The sequence below is a fragment of the Narcine bancroftii genome, chromosome 11 (assembly GCF_036971445.1).
Source record: "Narcine bancroftii isolate sNarBan1 chromosome 11, sNarBan1.hap1, whole genome shotgun sequence".
Lineage (NCBI taxonomy): Eukaryota > Metazoa > Chordata > Chondrichthyes > Torpediniformes > Narcinidae > Narcine > Narcine bancroftii.
Genome location: NC_091479.1, coordinates 13,611,169 through 13,624,773, shown reverse-complemented (window position 1 = coordinate 13,624,773; position 13,605 = coordinate 13,611,169). Strand labels below are relative to the sequence as shown.

At 46.1% G+C, this 13,605-nt stretch overlaps 1 protein-coding gene across 11 annotated transcripts in view; it reads left to right on the top strand.

Annotated features, from left to right (window-relative positions):
- Positions 1-13,605, top strand: part of LOC138745530 (protein mono-ADP-ribosyltransferase PARP6-like) — a 119,347-nt gene that overhangs the window by 22,862 nt on the left and 82,880 nt on the right. For 8 of the 11 annotated variants that reach the window (XM_069902664.1, XM_069902665.1, XM_069902667.1 and 5 more), the window contains exon 2: positions 4,322-4,467. The exons of 1 other annotated variant lie outside the window; for it this stretch is intronic. The gene's annotated coding sequence lies outside the window, so the exon portion shown is untranslated. Of the gene's footprint in view, positions 1-2,955; positions 3,091-4,321; positions 4,468-13,605 lie in introns of those variants that run through there. 2 more of the 11 variants (XM_069902659.1, XM_069902661.1) reach the window with 2 other exon arrangements.

The window sequence follows — 13,605 nt, the reverse complement described above, 5'->3', positions numbered from 1 at the left end:
TGCACAGCTCCCCGCCTCATCTAACCATGTCAACATACTTTTCTTTCTGTACCCCAGGCTTAACAGATCTCCACTCAATTGCAAATGGTGCTATAACCAATCTGTTGGAGGAGCTTGGGTGGGATGAGCATCGTCAGCGGGATAAAAAAAGATTTTGTCAACATTTTTGGGTCAGAACCCCTCATTGAGACTGGCTGAGATCCTCCAGCAGATTTTATCTGCCGTCTCTTGTATCCATGGCCACTCACCAGCTTCTCTTGTTCCCTCCACCTCCCCCTGGTCCCCATCTTGATGGACTGGACACCTCCCTTCCTGCTTTTGTCTCGACAAAGGGACCTGACCCAAAGCGTTGACTGACCGTTTCTCTCCATGGATGCTGCCTGGCCTACTGGCTCCCCTCATCTTCTGCCCGTTTGCTTGAGGTTCCAGCATCCGCAGTTGTCGTGTTTCTTTACTTGAATTTTTTTTAAAACCATGCAGAAATGTGGGAGGAATTCAGCCAGTCTTGCAGCGTCTATAGGAGGTGAAGATATTTCAGAATCAGAATTTATTATCATGAACCAGTCATGAAATTAGGTGTTTTGCGGAGCATCAAAGAGCAAACATTCATATTATAACCATCTTACAGCATTACAATACATTTAACAAAACAGTAATAGTCCACGAAAAGTCAGGCAGGGTCTTTGGTTTATTGATCATTCAGGAATCTGATGGCGGAGGGGAAGAAGCCGTCCTTGTGCCGCTGAGTGCTCGTCTTTAGGCTCCTGTACCTTTCCCCGATGGTAGCAGAGTGAAGAGGACATGGCCTGGGTGGTGGGGTCTTTGAGGATAGAGGCTGCTTTCTTAAGACACCGCCTCATGCAGATGTCCTCAATAGAGTGAGGTTTGATGTCTGCGATGTCACAGGCTGAGTTAATGACCCTCTGGAGTTTATTCTTGTCCTGAGAGTTAGTGCCTCCATACCAGGCAGTGATGCAACCAGCCAGAATGCTCTCCACGGTCCACCTGTAGAAGTTTATGAGAGTTTTTGGTGACATATGGAATCTCCTCAGGCAACTCCCGAAGTATAGCCGCTAGCGAGTCTTCTTTGTGATTGCGTTATTATTTCCGATGCTTCGGGCCTGAACTCTTCTTCAAGGTATAAGCAATGAACAGGTGTCAGAATAAAGATGGAGGAGTCCAGACCAACAAAAGGTATTCATTGTTTATTATGAAGAGGGGAGGTGAGAATTGGTTATGGTTCTGTGCGAGGAGACAGGGAAAAGGGAAGCGAGAGAGCTGGGGAAAGGCAATGGGGGAAGAAGAAGGGGATGGCGTGCCCAGCCTGACCTGCCAGGCCTGTTTTTGAGCTCTTCATTTTGCGACTTCTACGTTCTTCTGTCTCTGTTCTCCCCGACTATTCCCATTCACTCGTTCAAAGTTCTGATTTATCGCAAACCTAAGATGCTTTTTTTCCTGATGGGCCATGCAGAATTCCTAATTATCGGTAGTGCAAGGAACTGTACTCCAGAAACGATACGTATGCAAAAGAGAGAAATGTTAACAAACTGTGAAATACAGAATAAAATGAATATTCAGTCACGTCACCCCTCCCTGCCATCAGACACCTCCACAACAAACTCAATCAGGGACTTGTATAAGGACGCTCACTTGCGCACTTTATTGACTTGTTTAATCTCTCTGTTGAGTCAGTTTTGGTGGTTTTTGGCACTGCCAATAAGTGGTCATTCTGCCTCGCCTGCAGGATAAAGGAATCTAAGGGTTGTCTATTATGTCATGTATGTACTCTGACAATAAACCTGAAATCAGAAATCGAAATAACGTGCAAAAGTCCTTAAACGAGTCCCTGATTGAGTGTGTGGTTGAGGGGTCTGACGGTGGAGGGGGAGCAGCTGTTCCTGAACCTGGGGGTGCGAGTCTTGTGGCACCGACACCTCTTTCCTGATCAGGTAATATTGTTCACAACTTACCACGGACACCCTAGTTTTACCTGGAAGTAAGCCCCCTTCCCCCATGTTCCCTGCAGCCTAACAAACTTATTTTTTTTCTTTTTCCCAGTTCCGATGAAGGGCCTTTAGCCATTAAACTTTGTTTTTCTACCCACAGATGCAGCTGTTTCCTGCTGAATATTTCCAGTATTTTATCTTTTTCTATTGTAAATAAATTGAGACTTTAAAATAGACACAGTCAACAAAAATTATAAACTGCTTTACTTACAACATATCTCAGATTCAGATTTAATATTTGTTGTCAGAGTACATACATGTCGGGCAGCAAGGTTAGTGCGACAACATTATAGCGCCAGCAATCGGGATCGGGGTGGGAATCCTGCACGGTCTGTAAGGAGTTTGCACTGACGACAGCAGATTGAAACTGTGTTGGAACACGGGAGTTGCTGGACCACAGAGCACCGGATGAGAGAGGTTCAACCTTTACCAATTATTGGTAGTGCAAAACAAAATTGCCTCAACGTAAACATGTAATCAAATAAAGAATTGCAAACAAACGGACTGGAAAACAGAGGAAAAAAACCAATGAGGTGCTAAAGTACGAGTCCTTAACCGAGTCCCTGATTAAGTTGGTTTTTGAAGAGTCTGATGGTGGGTGGGGGGGAGGGGGGGTAAGAGCTTCAGCCAAAAATTCATTCTACATCAGGTGGTTTATGTTATGTGCCTTGGCCCCGTGTAAAATATGACATTAATATCACAAATAACTTTAAAACAAGATTTTTTGTGTCAGCTGTTAAAAGCAGACAACTCAGAGCTCCTCTTGCTTGGTGCCGAACAGGATTAATTAGAGAGAATTGTACTCAGCACATTGTGTCAGGGAGAAATCACATCCCTCCACAGTTGCCTTAGTGGTTCTTTTGTATGGCTTGGGTTCAGCTGGAAGTCACATGACTTGCTCAGCACAGAGCATGCCCGAACTAGCAGTGCCACTCAGAGTAGAGCTAAATACAAGAGCTGGAAGAACAGGGAGCTTGAGATTCGTCACTATCTGTCTCTTGGTTCTGAATCTGTGGTGTGGCGGTGTGACAAGCCAGCCCACAGACGGGGGTTGAGGACAAAATCCTCAGCATCTTTGTCCACAGTGAGTAGCATCTTTTTGTTCCATGGCTCCTTTAATCAAACAATGACAACAGAGAATGCTGCGAACAGCATTGAACCCTTCTGTTCCAAGTTAAAAAAAAATCCCCCACCCAGTCCCTCCCTTTGCTGTTATCTCTTCATTTGTAAATCCCAAGCTTGCCTCTTTTATTTCTCGGTGCCTTTGTGTAGGTTGGGCTCAAATTCCGGTGCGAACGTGTTAGTCAACCGGTTGTTATGTAGGGTGACACACCGTGGGTGATTCGTCCCTCTGAATACTTGCAGTGTCTTTGGCCCACCGATGGGCCTGTCTGTTGCTGGTTGGAGGGGAAATTAGAGGAGAATAAAGTAATTTGTAAGGGGAATCTAACCCCGGATCCATCCATTCCCTAAGTTTATAAATTAGTATTAAAATGGCATGGTTGTAAAATCAGATTTTCCAACCCCCCCTGTTAGACGAGGAGTGTGTTTGAGATTCAATCACCCAATGCATTGATTTTATTGACTATATCTATTTCCCTTTGTAATAGTATTTTTGTTTTAAAATGTGCATCATTTGACTGTCAATCTGGCTTTCTGGCCCAGAGGATGGATATATTGTGCTATCTAATGAAATTGAATTTCACTGGTTTGAATTAATTTTCTTTGAGTGCCCTATTTAAAGAAAAAAAAATCAGAATTATGAACCTGTGCCAAGTAGTTCTGAAAATTTGGTATTTGTGGCAGTTGTTTTTTGCCTTCTATGGACTGGTGGAGAGAGGGTTGGTGGGAGGGGGGAAGGGTGCTACCTAACGGGACAATCCCGCGTTCATATTCCGAGTTAGATGCATCATTTTCCTCCGCGAGTTTGTCCTGTTTGAATCTCGTCGGTCCAGAGGCTTGGTGTGGTGTTCTCTTGGTTCATTATTCATTGCAGGACATGTGCCCTGGTCTGCAAGTTCTGCAGGTTAGTGGGGAATTTCAACTGGAAAGGGGGACACTTCTGCACCCACCCAACCAGAGTCTTTGTTTGGTAAAGTCTGTTTCGTGGATTGAGCGAGGGGGGGGGGGGATGACTACTTTTCCCCTGTCTTACATATCGATATCGGGGCCATGAGCATGCCTGTACTTTCTCTAAAGTGGGCCTGATTTGCCTTGGCTATCTTAAACAAATTTTCGCACATAGTTAAACAATGTAAGGTCAGGGTCTTGAGGCATGGGCAGTTGAAACATGTCTGCTCTTGTATGTGCTTCAGGAGGACACGAGCCGTCATCGAGGGGTCGGCGGTGGAGAAGTTAAAATTTCTGGGTGTCGACATCTCCGAGGATCTGTCCGGGCGGGATGCAGCCACAAAGAAGGCTCGCCAGCAGCTATACTCTGTGAAGAGTTTGGGGAGATTCGGTAGGTCACCGAAGACTCTCAGAAACTTCTACAAGTGTACCGTGGAGAGCATTCTGGCTGGTTGCATGACTGTCTGGGTCAGACATGAATAAACTCCAGAGGGCTTTTATCTCAGCCTGCGACATCACAGGCACCAGACTCCACTCCATCGAGGATATGTACATGAGGCGGTCGGTGTCTTAAGAAAGCAGCCTCCATCCTCAAAGACCCCCTCCACCCATCAATGAACCACGGACACTGCCTCACTTTGATTTTTTTATTGCACTATTTTTGTTTATTTTATGAGGTTCTTTGCACTGTGTCCTTACCATTAAAATGAGCTGATCCATTTTCCCACTCATCCTTATCCCCATAACCTTTAATACCTTAGCTTACATGACAATTCTGCTAACAAAATCCTCATCTATACCGGTCCTTTTATTGCCACAGTTACTTCACCTTCTTTGACCACTTCCACAGATTTGTCCTTGAGGAAATATTACAATCCTAAAATTTTACAATCTCACACTTAATTGTTGTTGCAAAAGTTTTTTTTTTAAATTAACTCAGTCTGCTCTGAATATCTGGACTCTTGTCCCCATACTTGTAAAAAATTGATGGAATCTTGAGAGAAAGCATGAACTCTGATCAATGCCATCATTTCGTTCTTGAAGTGCACCAGTGAGAACACAAAATGGACAATTGAACTTGTGGTGGTCTTGTTAAAGGTCTCTTAGAATGTGCGCATTCGTACATTAAAGTGTTTGAGTCATTTGCAAGAGAGAGCCCCCCCCATTTTCATCCCCTGTCTCCTTTCCTCTAATTCTCTCTCTCTCTCTCTCTCCCCCCTTTTCCCTCTGTCTCCTTGGACAGAACCAAAATTCTCACCTTTTGTCTTAGCAGAATCAGAATTTATTGTCACGAACAAGTCATGACATTTGGTGTTTTGGGGCAGCGTCACAATGCAGACTTTCATATTATAACCATCTTACAACATCACTATAAAAAATTAAAAATAATAGTGTACAAAAATTAAGGCAATGTCTTTGGTTCATTGATTATTCAGGAATCTAATGGCAGCGGGGAAAAAGCTGTCCTTGTGCCGTTGAGTGCTCGTCTTCAGGCTCCTGTACCTTTTTCCCAATGGTAGTAGCGTGAAGAGGGCACGGCTGGGTGGTGGGGGTCTTTGAGGATTGAGGCTGCATTTTTAAGACATATCCATTTAACACCTTTTGTCTGTTGGTCTGGACACCTCCCCTTTCCAATCTGTAGGCCCTTTCATGCCGTGCCTCCGCGTGGAGGCCGGCTATAACGCAGAGGAGAAACGTGGAAATTACCTTTCACGGAGCAGCGCTAAAAGGCTGCTCCTGCGCCGCATCCACGTTTAGCGGCGCCTCCGGAGCCAACCGAGGCGTCATCAGCCCGCCCCTGACCAGCCGCAACAGCGGCTGTACATTCAAGCCAGGCGGCGGAGTGATGGGCTCTGCCGATTATCCTTCTCCGAGAGGGATTGTTGTCGGTGCCTCTGAGCCGGCCATGGCGCATTCAAGAAGGTAAGTCCCCTGATGTAAGGATGGAGAATCTCCGCCTTTGGAGTTGGGCTTTATCATTGCACGAAAGGGCCTTATAATTCAGAAGCTTGCTTGCTTTTTGCTTCCGGACTCAGGCCCAAAACGGTGGTTATATATCTTTACCTCCTATAGATGCTGCAAGTCCAGCTGACTTCCTCCAGCATTTTATTCTTGAGTTCACATATTTCCAGACAAATTAACAATTCTTAAATTGCACCAAATTCTCTTTGACATTAAATCAGGATGGTTCAAACACCCTTTGTCTCAGTGATGCCTCTGGCATTTGATGTCTATTCTTCTTTAATCTCCATCTATCTCAGGTCATTGATACCAATAGCATATGGTGACTGGAGTAAATATGTGTCTATAAAAATTAGCGTGGCCTCGTGCTCTTCCATACATTTTGATTATTTATGTGATCTTCATGGACTGCGTATTGTATGTGCACCCGTGGACTGATGAGACAATGTTTTGTCGGATTATGTATGTACAATCAGATGATAATAAACTTGAACTAGATCTTCCCTCAAAGGATACACTGATACAAAAATCTATCCATCTCAGCTACATACCCAGCCAGATGACACAGCAGCTGTTGGCCTCATCAGATACAGCGAAGAGTTGAAAAACAGAGAAGAGGTGGAAGCCCTCATGATATGTTAACAACCTGAGTCTCAACGTGGACAGCATGAAGAAGATGATCGTGGTCTTCAAGAGGACCACCTTCCTCAAAACATCAGCAACTCCGTTATGGAGAGCATCAAGTTCCTTGGAGTTCACTTAACTAGTGACCTATCATGGACACACAACATCTCCTCACTTGTCAGGAAGGTGCAACACATTCCCGGAAGTCTGAAGCGGGCAAGGCTACCAGCCACCATCATGCCAACCTTCTATTGAGAGCATCCAGGCTGGCTGCATCACAGTGTGGCACATTTGCTGCAGGAAAATGGATTGGAGGTCAATTTACAGGAATATAAGTGGGGCAGAGAGGGTCCCTGAAGTCCCCCTCTCCCCACATCTACGTGATCAACCAGGATCGTTGTCTGAAGGGGGCACGCAAAATCATCGAGGACACCTTCCACCTTGCACACTGCGTCTTTCAGCTACTCCCTCTGGGAAAGAGATCCAGGAGGATCAGAGCCAACACCACCAGGCTGGGGAACAGTTTCTTCCCACGGGCAGTGAACAACTGAAAGAACTGTTCACACTAACCATCCAAGACGCTCATATTCTTGAAACAATATTTATTTATTTGTATATACGAATACTTGTCCTGTATGTGTATTGTGTGTCTGTATGTGTGTTATGTCTGGTTGTGTGTCTATGTGGTTTGCACCGAGGACCGGAGAAGGCTGTTTCGTCGGGTTGCACTTGTGTGATCAGATGACCATAAACTTGACTTGACTCAGTTCAGAACACTGGGGTGCCAGTTGCAAGTACCAGAGGATATCTGGTTTAAGTTAAGTGGAGGAAAGTTTTTGGGAGATGTCAGTGGTGGGTGTCTGGAATTCATTGCCAGGGGAGGAGGTAGAGGTGATATTTGGGGCAATCAATTGAGACATACAATAGACCCTTGGATAGGCACATGAATTTGACTTGACAGTATGCATCTGGTATTCTCTTGGTTAGAACTTGTGAAAAACATACAGTATAGCCCAAGATGGAAGATTTTGTTCCCTCTCAATCCCAAAGACTGTGGCTCCCTGGTTTTTGGGCTCCTGTCTGGGAAAAAAAAACTACACCTCAACATCTAAGCTGACAGACCCTCCAAAGAATTTTACCTTGTACATTTTCTGGAGAAATACCATGGACACGGACACATGCATTGCTGCTTCGTCCTTGAACTCGGCAGCAGAGCTAATCCAAACCTGGGTCCGACTGATGTTAGCACCTGTACATATCCGTCCATGGTCCTGTTGACCATTTTTTTTAAGCTCAGGATTTGCACAGTTTGCAGAGTAAAAAAGTATGGAAGCACACCATTCGGCCCATCGAGTTTACAAAGGCCATCAAACACTGATCTCTATTTTGAATGAACAGCGTCAGATGTTACGGGTGATCTTTTGAGGATAACACCTCATGATGTGGGATCCATCAGGGTTTGCAAGCTGTGTCCATGATGGAATCTTTAAATTTGCCTCTCGTCAGGGAGGTAGCAATCTCTGCATGTAGCCTATGTTTCAAGAGCTGGTCTCCAAATGTGTATTGGATCTTTGTCGAATTTTTAAAAGTGATACAATCCATGGGAATCCTGAGCCGGTCTTACGATAAGGGGCCACCGTTTAAAATATGGTAGTATTTCCTGTTTCAGAGGGTGGTGAATCATATGAATCTTGGAGCTAAGTCTTTGAATGTATTCCAGGTCGAAATGGATTGTTGTTTTGACTACAAGGCAGTAAAATGTTGGGAATAGCCAGGTGGGTTTGATGTAGCCGTTAGCTCAAGGCCTTTACAGCTCCAGCGATCGGGACCAGGCTGTCTGTAAGGAGTTTGTATGTTCTCCCCGTGTCTGTGTGGGTTTCCCCCGGGGGCTCCGCTTTCCTCCCACCGTTCGAAATGAACCGGTGTAAGTTAATGGGGTGTAATGGCACGGACTCATGGGCCGAAATGGCCTGTTACGGTGCTGTATGTTTAAAATGTGAAGATTGGAGCTGAACTGTGGAGGAAGCTTGAAGAGAATATAAATGCTGAAGGGCAGTAGTTTTTTTCAACAGCTATCAAGATTTTTGAACCTCCTCGTACTTCCCTAACCAGAATACTGCTCCACGGCTCCAAGCTCTGTCCGTACTATTATAATATCTCATTGTGTTTGGTGCTAATTGAATATTTACCTAAATATACAAAAATGCTGGAGAAACTGAGCAGGGTCCGCAGCGTCCATACGAGGCAACGTTTCGGGCCTGAGCCCTTCATCAAGGTATGAGCGAAAAGCAGGCAGGTGCTTGAATAAAAGGATTGGGGGTAGAAGGGGTGGGGAGGAGTCCAGGCCAAGAGGCAGCAAGTGGAGATGAACAGGGGGGCAGCAGAGGAAGGCTAAGGATTGATTGGGAAAGGGGTGGTTCTGTGAACGCAGAGCAAAGGAGACCAAGGGCAAGATGGAGGGGGCAGGGCCTAACGGAAGCAGGATGAGTCACTAGGCCCTTTCAAACTGCCGTAAAAAATGGGGTAAACCCGGGCAATTTGCCCGGTTAGCGCCCCAGTTGCACGGCAGTTAGAAAGCGTCTGACCTGGTCAGCCCCGTCGGAACCCAACCGGGCTGCTGACCTACCTCAGAGGTAGTCAGGGAACCCAGTTAAACTCACCTAGGTTGCGTCCATGGCCTATTTGTACAGGAAAATGGCCGACCTGCTTATCCTTTGCCCCAGTAATTGCACCCGGGTCCCAGGAGGGCGACTCAGGTACTGCAACTTAAAAGGGGCGAATGTTAATGTATGGTTGAAGGCTGCCCACTTGGAATATGAGGAAGCCATCTCAATCCTCGAGGATCCCCCGACCACCCAGGTCATGCTCACTTCAATCTGCTACCAATGGGGGGATAAAAGGTACAGGATCCAAAAGACGAGCACTCAGTGGCACAAGGACAGCTTCTTACCCGCTGCCATCAGATTCCTGAGTGAACAATGAACCACAGACACTGCATTTTCATGCATTTTTTTTTAAGGTGGTTTATATTATCGTTTTTACACAACTGCCGCGATAATTTCCCATTGATCATTTTCACAATTACCTTTTGGAGTGGCCATTCACACAGGAAGGACATTTAAACCACGCACCTGAGTTGCGGTCACTTTGAAGACTGGACGTCGGTCGACGTCAACCGTGATGTAGACCCTGTGCGCGACATACAGCGTCAACGTCAGCTTTGACATCGTCCCATTCATTTAGCCCATTGTTGCGGCTGGCCTACAGTTCAGTTTAGGTGGCCGGCGGTCTAGGGGTGCTGTAGGGAAAATTTCAGAACGGGAATGATTCACTCATTTCCGTTCGAACTTTTTACACAGCCTGTGTTGCAGGAATTTTGCAAAAAAATTTCCCATTATGCAACAGCTGTATAAAAAGTCAAACATCAGTGCCGGCAAACATCGAATTTTGTAACTTATCCATGAAAGAAGATTCTGATTCTCAACAGTGTTGTTCCTCCAATTTGTGGGTGATCTCAATCCGACAGTTCATAAGATCATGGACAGACATGTCAGCATGGGATTGAGGTGGGGAATTAAAATGGGTGGCCACTGGGAGCTATTACAGCAGACAGAGCGAAGATGCTCAATTAAACGACCTCCCAGTCTGCGTCCAGTCTCTCCGAGGTAGAGGAGACTACAATCACAGAGCACCGATAGTATAGGGATTACTTAAAGTGGGATGTGAGTGGAAAGAAAAAGGCTGAGAACTAATGCTTTAGATATCCAGCATGGTGCCCACTTCACCCCGATTAACCTCCACCCCCATTACATTTTTTTTTTGAACGGTAGGAGGAAATCAGAGCCCTCGGAGAAAAGCCACACAGACACAGGGATAACGTACAAACTCCTTACAGACAGGGATTCGAACCCAGGTCCAGTCCTGATCACTGGCGCAGTAAAAGTGTGGCGCTAACTGCTACCCTAACCCTTGTTGGTGTATTTTACATACCTATGTCATTGCAGCAAGTGAGGATGTCAGTGCAGCTGGTTATTTTACTTTTGCATATGGCAGTGAACTCCCAACACCATTCTTGTGTTAATTATTATTGTTAACTAAGATATTCTCTCACAGAGAGCATTTGGCGAGGTTTGCAATATTTTTCCACCAGAGTTCATGAACGTCATGTCTTTCTTAGTCAGTAGGAGTGAGACAATTGTCTATAACTTGATCATTGGTGCTCAAATACTTTGGAATAAATGCTTAATATTAATGAGAGGCAGTAACAGAAATGTTGGAGCAAGAAAACACCCCCCCATTAAAAAAACCCAAGATAACCTGCTTGTAAATTCAATAACACCGCAGCAAATCTGTTGGGCTCAGGAAAGTATTGGTTTGTGTAAATGGCCATAGAGGATGCCTCTTCATCTCCAACTCCCACACACGGTCAGGAGATCGGGATCAAAGTCCTCGCACCAGACTGCGGGCGAGTTGGGGCTGGAAGTGCTCACACCAGGCCGTGGACTAGCCGACGAGAATCAGGTGTTGGAATCGGGACCCAAGAGGATGCTGAGGGCAGGGAGGGTTCCCGAAGGGCCTCGGGCGCTGAAGGCTCCCTTATCGACTTGGAGCTTTGGATCTGGAGCGCGGGCCGCCGATGGTTTGAACTGAGCTAGAACGTTGTGTGGCTGCAGAGGCTGCGGGAGCGCTGGAGATGAATCCACGGACATTGTCCTTCTCCTCTTACTGTTAGGGGCGTCATGTAATGCTAATGGAGAATCTTTGCCTCATGGAAGACTAAAGGCAATTTTATGTAAATTCTGTTTTATTACAAGACAATGAATAGGCTGATCTAATTAATCTCTTCTGAGACTGGAGTTGAGGCACTAAATTTTGCCCTCCTGAATTTAATTCTGCATGGTAAATACTCCAATGAGTGAGACTTTAGCAAGCACTACTGGTAGAACATATTACTGGTCAACTTTAACAAACCATTAACAACTTGAACTTTTTGGACATCTTTAATAGATCAAAAGCTGCTTGATCTATAAAGCTATAAAGATCGTGAACCAAAAGCCAGGAAACATTAGGATGATGGTCCAAAAACTTTGTGGAACATACCACAAAATTTAATTAGAGTGGTTCTTGGCAATATTTTCCAACAATTCATCGCCAGTGACATATTGGCAGTCACACAGGAGACTGCAGATGCTGGACTCAGAAGCCAAACGTAATCTGCTGGAGGAACGGTGTGGGCCGGGCACCATCAGTGGGTGAAAGAGAATGGGCCTGGTTTCGAGCCAAGATTCATTGTCGAGGTTGGCCCTGAGAGAAAGTTGTTGGCAGTGGCTTCCTCTTTGGTGGAGAAACTCTCCATCTTCCTTTGCGAAAATCCACCCTGCTTTTCAGCTTCTTTGGGACTGCATGACCGAGAAGATCTGGTTCAAAAATGACTCATTGACAAGCAAATTAAATAGCATTCTGGTGAATCCAGCAACCAATGGATAAGAGATTCAGACAGCAGTGTGGTAGATATTTTGCCGCAAAATTGGCTGTGTTTGGCTACCTCTGCTTTTAATTGCAATAATATCTTTCAAATCATTCATTGTTGTTACTCTGGATATCATGAGATTGGATGTTGCAAGGAAGATGTTACTCTAAGGCACACATGTCAAACTCTGGCCCGCGGGCCAAATTTCAAAAATGTATTAGAGGTGGCCCGCCCTGCAGCGAGAGCCGATGCTGTTTTTGGTAATGTCACCCCCACCATCCTCCCCCTTCATTGCACATCCTTCCCCATTGTAACACGAGAAATTGTAACACGAGAAGTCTGTCGATGTCATCAGCCGGCAAGCCGGTTGGAAGGCTCCCCGCACAACCAGTCACTTCTCCCACCTGTCGAGCTGTGCGGCGGATGGGCGAGCGCCTGTGATTTCCTGTCGGCGCGACGGGCATGGCAGGCTGTGCATGGCCCCCGGGCAGCACGAGCCCCGCGCGACTGGCACCGGACAGCCCTTCCACAGCGCGAGCGCACTTCTCCCAGTCGCCATGACCTTCAGCGCTTGCACCCGCGCAGCTGGTTCGGCCCTGCACGTGAAGAGAGAGATGGTGGCTGTCCGCAAAGGCTGATCGGCAGCGCACTGGCCTGAGTGGGTGGGTAAGCAGGGGTGGGCAGAGGGTGTAGGTGAGGAGTAATGGGCAGGGGAAGTTATGGTGGTGCGAGGGGCAGTTAGAGGGAGGGATGAGTAGAAGGAGGGGTGGATAGGGAAGAGGTAAAAGGGGAGGGGCAGGGTGAGTAGGGGAGGGGTGATTAGAGGGTGAGAGACGGGTAGAGGGAGGAACAGGTTGAGGGGAGAGGCAGTAGAAGGGCGTGTATAGGATGGGGTGGGTAGTGGTAGAGGCAGAGCGAGTGGAGTGAGGGGTGAGTAGAGGTTGGGTAAAGGACTGGTCAGGTAGAGGGATGGTGGGTCGAGGGTGAACAGAGGCCTAGAGCCTGAGGAGTGAGCAGGAAATGCTGAGTCCTGATGCAGGCCAAAATGGACACAGCCTGTGAATGCTGACTACATCCACAGGGACCAAATAGGTTTCCCTCAGGTCAAGCAAAGGGTGAACTTGAGCTACCTACTCCTGACCTGTAACATTATCCTCCTAAAGCTATATCCTAAAGTTTAACATTACATATGTTGAAAGAAGAGAAAACATGCAGATGTTGTTGAAAACTTTCAATAAATATTTAGTTCGGCCCTCGACTTAGTCCAAGTTTTTAATTTTGGCCCTCCGTGAATTTGAGTTTGACACCCCTGTTCTAAGGCATTCAAAGGTTATTATGGACGTACATAGAGAACATTTATTTTACGTTTTGATTATTCAAACACAATTTAAAGTTTGTTTCCCCCCTATTGTCACATAATAAAATTGTAATATACGTGATGTCCTTCAACTTTTGTCTGTTGTAAGACAAAGA